The sequence below is a fragment of the Marmota flaviventris genome, chromosome 18, assembly GCF_047511675.1.
Source record: "Marmota flaviventris isolate mMarFla1 chromosome 18, mMarFla1.hap1, whole genome shotgun sequence".
In the NCBI taxonomy this organism is placed as follows: Eukaryota; Metazoa; Chordata; class Mammalia; order Rodentia; family Sciuridae; genus Marmota; species Marmota flaviventris.
The window spans coordinates 264,770-272,925 of record NC_092515.1 but is presented as its reverse complement, the minus strand read 5'-3'; the positions used below and the strand labels follow the sequence as shown (position 1 = coordinate 272,925).

Genomic DNA, 8,156 nt, shown 5'->3' with positions numbered 1-8,156 from the left:
CTAGATTGATGTCCACTCAAAGGGTTGGCAAAAAGCGTGGTTTTTATTCGCACTTGAATAAAAGAGGAGGAGTTACGTGCAACCCCAGGCCTCCTGGGAGGGTGAAGTTTTAGCGGAAGTACGGCCGGGCTCGCGTCGCGCAAGGCCTCCTGGGGTTGAGGTCTGGCGGAAGTGCGGCAGTGGCTCGCGTCGCGCAGGGCCTCCTGGGGTTGAGGTCTGGCGGAAGTGCACGGGTTCCTTCCGGAGGCGGCACCAAAGCTATGAGCGGAGGGGCGGTGCGCGTGAGTGAGGAGCAGGAGCCACCCTGGCAGAGTACGTGAGCCGCGGAAGTCACAGGTGGCAAGTGGGGCCTGGGAGGGGTTGACCTAGGGTGGGGATCTCTGGCAGAGAACGTCACTATGCTTGCACTGGGACAAGGGGCGTACTGTGTCTGACACCGCCCATGCGCGCAGGGTACACCCAGGTGCGTGTGACGAGTGTGACACCACCCTTAGGGTGTGAAAGGGACACTTCCAGGTGCGATAGTGTGACACTGCCCAGGTGCGCAGGAGACATCCAGGTGTGTATGACGAGGGTGACACCGCCCATATCAGTGCAGAGAAGCCCCAGGTGTGCCTGTGGCTGGGTCGTCACCCCGTGTGAGCCCACCATAGGGAAGGGGTGTCCTGCAAGTGTTGACACCACGTGTGTACAGCGGCTGCTCTCTTGGGTGTGAGTGTGCCCTGTGCCCCGGGTGCCTCCTTGCCTCCCCCTCCCCAGCCCCTGGCAACCACCTGGACACTTCATATCAATGGAATCTTACAGTACATTGTTTCTTCTGTCTGACTTTTTACTGATCATGTTTTGAAGTCCTTTTTGTAACATGCTTCAGTTTTTCACTTTTTTTCCCCAAGCCAAACTGTATCCAGCTTATTAAAGATGATTTTCATAAACAATCATGGTATTTCAGGTAGGAAATGGGCAGACATCCTTAACAGTATACAACAACTTTCAAACTCCCTTCTTGGATGGACCACCAAAATCAGAAAGCCACTACAAAACCCAATGAAGTCTTCATTGGATGCTCAGAATTGGGAAAGTTTAGAGTGAGGTTTAACATTTCACATTTAGCATGTTGTTTAACAACTTTTTACAAGCTGACCCTGACTTTCAGGAAATGAAATGAAAATGGCAGAATTATAAATGTGAAGATCCACAGTCTAGAGAAGGAACTGCTGCTCTTCTGAGGGATACCATCTCAATGATGTCACTGGAAAGTCCAGATTGCCTGACACACTGATAACACCCATTGTTGGGAGTCAGGTCCCAACAGGTCTGAGTTTAGGGGAGTTAACTATGCCTATGGTAGAGAGGGAGAGAAGGACGTAAAGGTGAAATTGAGTTTTTGCATACCACAAAGTATTTGTGCCAAGGTGGCTGTGTGTGCCAACATCAGGGAGCCAAGAGGAAGTCTCTTACAACCATCAGGGAAAGGTGTGTTCCCCCACAGCAATCCAGCTTTGGAGACATTCTACTAGTGACCTAGGCTCCTTCCCTCCAAAACAACAATGAAGTGTTCTGTGTGCTAACAACATAGCTTTAAAAGAAATGATAAAGGAAAACAAAATTCTGCATTTTTATAAAACTTGATAAAAACTAGAATTTCAAACTGTACAGCCACCAGAAGTCCACAGTTATCAAAAATGCACACACTTCCCTTGGCGTCTCCAGCACCTTCGGCTTTCTACGCCTGGTCTGTTTTGGTCTCATTTTCTGCAGGGTTATCCCCATCCTTGCCAGTGTCAGCTGTTCCTTTTTCCCCTTTGGGTACCTTCTCTCCCTTATTTGCAGGGGCCTTTTAAGGCTTGGGCTCTGACTTTGGAAGAACAGGTTCAGCAGACAACCCTGAGGATCTTGGTGATTTGTCCTTCACCTGGGCTTTATCTCCTTTAGCATCCCCTTCAGCCTTTCTCTGGGGCATGGTGGTGACAGTGGTAGGACAGTGGGGATGCAGCAGTGGGTAGCTTTGATTGGTTCAAGGGCATTCTCACCTCTTCTTCACCCTGCTCCAGTCTTTCACTTCTTTTTGTGGCTGAGTATGCTATTGTAGGGGTATGCCACAGTTTGTTGACCCATTCATCAGTTGATGGACATTTGGGTTATTTTGAACTCTTCTGATAGAATAGACAATGTTGTGAACGTTTACCTTCAGATTTTGTATGGATTTATGTATTTGGGAGGGGCAGGCAGCCCGTGCGAACAAGGCTGAGGAGCATGACCTTAGCATGTCTCTGTTCTGGGAGCTTCTGTGGGCATGTGACCATACCTGATACTTGATACCTGTGTTCACTAACCATGTTTCACTTCCCAGAATCACAGACCTGAGCTCCCTGAAGTCAGAGCAAGGAGCCCAGAGTCCCATAGCTGTGTGTGAGTTGGGAAAAAGACAATGCTCTGCAGGCAGGAATCTGTGCAGGTCACCAGCAACATGGGCCTCTGCTCAGGACTGAGACCACAGCCCCCCACCCACCCTGTAGCTGCTGAAGCCAAGCAGCCTGGGACAGAGCAGAGAGGGGCAGCTGGTGGAGCCCAAGGAACCAGCTGAGGAAGATAGCAAGGAGGTAGTGACAGTGGTACAGGAGGCAGGCACAAAGCTAGGTGACCTCTGAAACCAGATCTCCCAAAACACGTCCTGCTCCTGCAGCCCTGTTCCACTGCCAAGCCTTCCTCATTCTGGCATGGACTACGCCTCCTCTCACTTCTCCTGTCTCCCATGTCTCCTGCTTCCCGTTGCTATTCCATTACATTCCACATGACACCAGGAGTGGGGTGGGAGTATTTTTTATTAATTTTACTTGCTAATGTACCATTTATTTATTTATTTATATGCGGTGCTGAGGACCAAACTCAGTGCCTCACACATGCCAGGCAAGTGCTCTGCCACTGAGCCTAGGGTCAGGGTATTTTGAACGCTGAATGGTGAGGACACTCCTACCTTTAAGCATAAGCTAATTCCATTGTGAATTCCATTGCTGTCTAAGCCATCAGAACATAATTGGAAGACTTTCTGTAAAACACAAGACTTGGGCTTCTATAGTCTCAGCTATTGAGTAGGCTGAAGTCAGAGGATCCCTTATACCCACGAGTTCAAGGCCAGCCTAGCAACGTAGCCTGTCATGCTTCCTGCTCCCTGCTGGCCACTCAGTGGATTATAAGTTCATCTGTCACCTCAGAAGTCTTCCCTGGCCCCCTGATCCTAATGGGTGCCACACCCACCCACGTTATGTACCTATCGCATTTGAAGATACTTGCTCTCATTCATTATAGAGTTTCGTGATGTTGTGCCCTGCCCATCCCTCTGTGAATGAGTGGATAGGCAAACAACCTTCCACAGGGAGTATTGTCCTCCATTTTACAGGTAGGAAACCACCACCCCAAGGAAGGTGAGAGTCCAGGGTCTCAGCAGACAGTGGTAAAGGTGGGTTTGATCCTAGACCCAACAGACTTCACATATCATCCACAATTGCTATTCCCAGCACCATGGGAAGTTGGCCGTGGTCACTGGGCAGATTAGGGCCCCAGGGATCTTCTCGGTGTCCTTGCCCCAATGGGAAAGGAGCAGAAGGCTGGTGCCCACATCAGGCCTTCCCTCCTGGATTCTCTTGAGAACCTGAACTCGGGACAGCTGGGATTCCCAGTTTTCTCCTCAGCACTGGACCAGCTGGTATCTTATATAGTCCCCCGTAGAGTCCTCCTGTGGCCACTGTGAATGAAGCCTTGTGGCATGGAACTGGGGTCACAGAGAGTTCATTTTGTATGAAACACAGGAATTGACAACTCCTAGGAGGTTTCAGAAATACCCACAGGAAACCCTGCTGGGCCGGGGGCTGTCCATGGTGCTGAAACGGACTGGTCCTACACTGTCCATATGGCAATGAAGATCAAGTGCAATAAAACAGATCACAGGGGTTGGGAGTATAGCTCAGTGGTTGGACTCATGCTCAGTATACAGGAGGCCCTGAGCTCTGTCCCCAGCACCAGAAAATATTTCAGATGCAGCTCCCTTATCACACCAGCTGCATTTCTTGTCACACCAGCTATATTTCTCATACTCAGGAGTTATGTGGGGTTGATAACACTTTATCAGACAACACCACTCCAGATGTTTCCGTTCTCTCAGAACATTCAGAACTGCTACGGTAGTTCCATTGGTGTGTGTATGTATACCAGACACGCAGATCTCTATAAAAAAAATTTGTTCTCTGGAAGGCACAAGTGTCCAAATCCCTATGTGCCACTCACTGGCAGCAAGTTTTGATTTCGTTTCTCTGTGTGTTTTCGAGCCTGTGAAAGAGGGTGATGATGGTGCCTCACTTTTGGGTGGTTGGGTGGTCACGGAGAGGTGCTTACTGAGTGGTACTCAGGAAAGGTGAGCCAGTGGAAGCATCTCCCCATACCTTGCTAACAACGCCAAACTTGCCATACCACAACCCATGGTCCCCACATTAAGAAACAGAACTTGAGAGGCACATGGCCTGGGGGCACTGAAAGTGGCAGCACAGCAGGGTACCGAGATGGCATGGCTTAGGCGGCCTGCACCGTAAAGTGTTTGTGTATTCTCTTCCACAGTTTTAAATGGAGTGATGCCATCGCTCCTCCTGGGAGCTGACAAACAGCATGTCGCTCCTCCTGCCCTGAATGTCCTCAAGGAAGCTGCCGCCCACATCTGGGCTATGGCACTGCTTGTGACACTCAGCAGAGGGCAGGTCTAGAGCTGCTAGCTTCTGCTGTACACAGAAGCTGCTGGGACCCCTGCACAAGGCCCAGCTGGGTTCCACACCCCTAGAGTTAGGGGACGTAGGTCACCCCGTCACTATTCATACAGATGCCTTCACCAGAGGACAGAGCCCTCCCATCCACACCTGGATGCTGTCCTCACAGGCCTCGCCATCTTGGCTGGAAGTCTGGTCCTGGGGAGGGGTGGACGCCAGGGGGCCTCACTTCCCTGCAGAAGCCTAGCCAGGCCAGTGTCTCACTCTCATGGCTCTGTTTCCTTTCTACAAAGGGGGTCTGGTGGCATCTCCTTGCTCAGGGGCAGAATGAGAGTCAAGAAAACTGACAACTGGGGCTGGATGTAACTCAGTGGCCAAGGGCTTGCCTGGCATTTGCAAAGCCCTGGGTTTGACTCCCAGTTCCACAAATGACAAAAAGTAGAACCCCACCAAAAAAAAAATAAGAGTAAAAAAAAAAAAAAAAAAAAAAACCAGAAAGTTGATAACTGTAAGGCACTCATGCTGGGGACATGAGTAAAGGTTGGGGGGCGTGGTTCAGTGGAGCCCCAAAGGGTGAGCAGGAGGGAGCAGGCCCAAAGCAGGGATGGAGGGGAAAAGAGGTCACTATCAAGGAGAGGGCCTGAAGACTGGGGGCCTCTGGGTGAGGACTCTAGGTTGGGTCTTGGGCCTGAGGCCAGGTCTGAGCTGGACTCCCTCATTCCCTCTCCATCCCTGCTCCCACAGCTCTCCCATCTCAGGGAAGCTTCGAGAAGGACAGGCCAGAAGCCTCAGACACCACTTTCTTGGCAGGCGAGGGTTTCCCCCGACGTCAGAATTGGACATGCACATTTACTTCCTTCCCCTTTCCCCTGCTCTTCTTCCAGGCAGCTCTGCCGGGTGCTCACATCCTGGATCAGGGATGAGAACATGGGTGCAGGGAGACGTGGAGCTCAGGAGCTCTTTGGGACCAGGCTGCTTATCAGCCAGCATCCCAGAACAGGGCCTGGCACACGTGCTCAGACCCCAGGAGACACTGCTTAATGAAGGAACAAGGGTGTCCCCGAGCCAGTGTCTGCCTGCAGGTGGCATCCAGGTGGAGCCAGGAGCTGTGGGTGTGGTGATGAAAAGCCACGGAGCTGGAGGTAGAGCTCACAGGTCAAGCACTTGCCCAGCCTGGGTGAGGCTCTGGGTTCCTTCCACAGCATCCCAGAACCCACCCACCCACCTTGGGATTCTGAAGTCACTGCTGCCGCTTGTCAGGCCTCTCCTCCATGGGTCTCAAGGGAGACCCCACACAGGCAGAGGGACTATGTTCTTATGACCCCATCGATGCCCCCAACCATGTGTCCTATCTGAACTGGGCCTGGGTGACTCCCCACCCAGAGTCTGTGGTGGCAGGAAAGACCAAGTTGGAGGCATTTGATGGCACATGGCCAGACACCATCCAGACCTCCTCTGCCAGTCCTGAAGGAACCAGGTATCACACAGGTGTGGCATGGTCACTTTGGAGGGGAGTGCTGGTGCAGGCCATCCAGCTGTCCCCTGGGGTCTACAGAGCTGGCACTTAGGGAAGGTGCTGAGGAGTCTCCACGGCATAGCTCAGGCCACTACAACAAAATGACACAGACTAGGAGGCTCAAAGCAGTTGTTTCTCCCAGTTCTGAATGCGGGAAGTCCAAGACGGTGGTGTCAGCAGGGCTTGGTTCCAGTCAGGCTGCTTTCTGGGTCCTGGGGTGGCATAGTGCTGTGGTCTGGGGGAATTGGGGGTTGGATTTACTTACTCTTCTTATGAGGGTATCAATCCCTACCCACCTCATCTGACTAATAGTACACCTAAAGCCTCACTCCAAATACTGTCACATTGAGGACAGAACTTCACCAGGTGAATATTGTAGGACCCAGAGAGTGGCCCTGGCACCCAGCACAACACTGGTACCATCAGCACTTGACCCAGGCCACTCAGAGGGAGGCCCTCCTGCTGACAACACTGCATTTTCGACACCACTGCATCCTGCCATCCCTGGGTACAGCCTTGGTCGGACTTGGCCTGTGACTGGACCAACAGGTGCCACATCTCAGAATCCAGGGACATCGGCAGATGTGCTCATGGACTTCACACAGGAGGGGCGGGGGTTCTGGGCCCAGTGCGGAGGACCCTCTACCGATCAGTGATACTGAGGAACTCTAGCAATCTGTGTCCCTGAGAGAGGCCTCCCCATTTCTCATCGTCACTCACCAACCCCCAGGTATGTCCCTGCTCTGACCCATGCTTCCCAGCCCCATCCACCTGGGCCGACTGCTGCCCAGCCCATATCACCAGGGAGAGGACTTTCCCGTGCCTCATCACGTACAGAGCGGCATTCAGCCCCGTCAGGGCCCTGCTGATGTGGGCAACAGCTCAACATTTCTTCCTCCTTCTCAACACTGGCAGGACTTCCTGATTCCAACCAGACATGGTCTCCAAGCAGGAACAGTGGGAAGTCCCTTGGACTATCCAGTGAGTGAAGTAAGGATCTCTTAAAGGTTCCTGGTGCAGGGAGGTGCAGGACTTATTGAAGGTAAAGAGGCAGTTGGTTAAAGAGCCCACAAGCAAATCCCATGTGCGTTAATCAGTCATCCCAGCCCCCGACGACCACTGACCTATGGACTTGCCCGGACATTTCCTATAAGTGGAATTTATGTAACTTAACCTATATAAATACAGATAAGCTTATTTTACTTACAAATGCAGTACATGGTCCTGTGTGGCTTTCCCTGAGCACGATGTTTTCAAGATTCATCTGTAGCACAGCAAGTATCCTTCACCCTTCCTTTTGGCTGAATCATAGTCCATTGTGTAGCTAGATCGTATTTTGTTTCTCTGTTGGTCAGTTGATGGACAGTGGGGCATTTTCCACCTTTGCCTCCTGGAACGTGCTGCTCTGAACACCTGCATACAAGTTTTTGCTGAACTGTTTTCCACTCTCAAGTATGTGCTAAGGAGCAGAATGGCTGGACCATGTGATAACCGTATATTTAATCTTGAGGAAACACCACCCTATTTTCCACAGTGGCTGCATCATTTTACATCCCTCTACCAGTGTATGAGCGTTCTGATTTCTCCACATTCTCCCAACACTTTTTTTTTCTTTTTGTGGTGCTGGGTATCAAACCCAAGGCCTCATGAATGTTAGGCAGGTTCTCCACCACCGAGCTGCACGCTCTGCCTGCTCATCATACTACATTCTCCTTTGTGTTACTGCCATCCTCGTGGGTTTACATAGATATTATTTTCACAGCTGAGAATGTCAGGTCCATTTGCAGAAGGAACCAAACCCCCAGTGTTGGACATTCCGGGGCCCGTAGAGGTGTGTCATCTGCAAGTCCTCCTCCCAACTGTGAGGTGCATGATGTGCCCTCCGAGGA

At 51.4% G+C, this 8,156-nt stretch overlaps 1 pseudogene; it reads right to left on the bottom strand.

The window, feature by feature from the left end:
* Positions 1-1,298: 1,298 nt before the first annotated feature.
* On the bottom strand, positions 1,299-1,960 carry LOC114079781 (non-histone chromosomal protein HMG-17 pseudogene; annotated as a pseudogene).
* Positions 1,961-8,156: the final 6,196 nt, after the last annotated feature.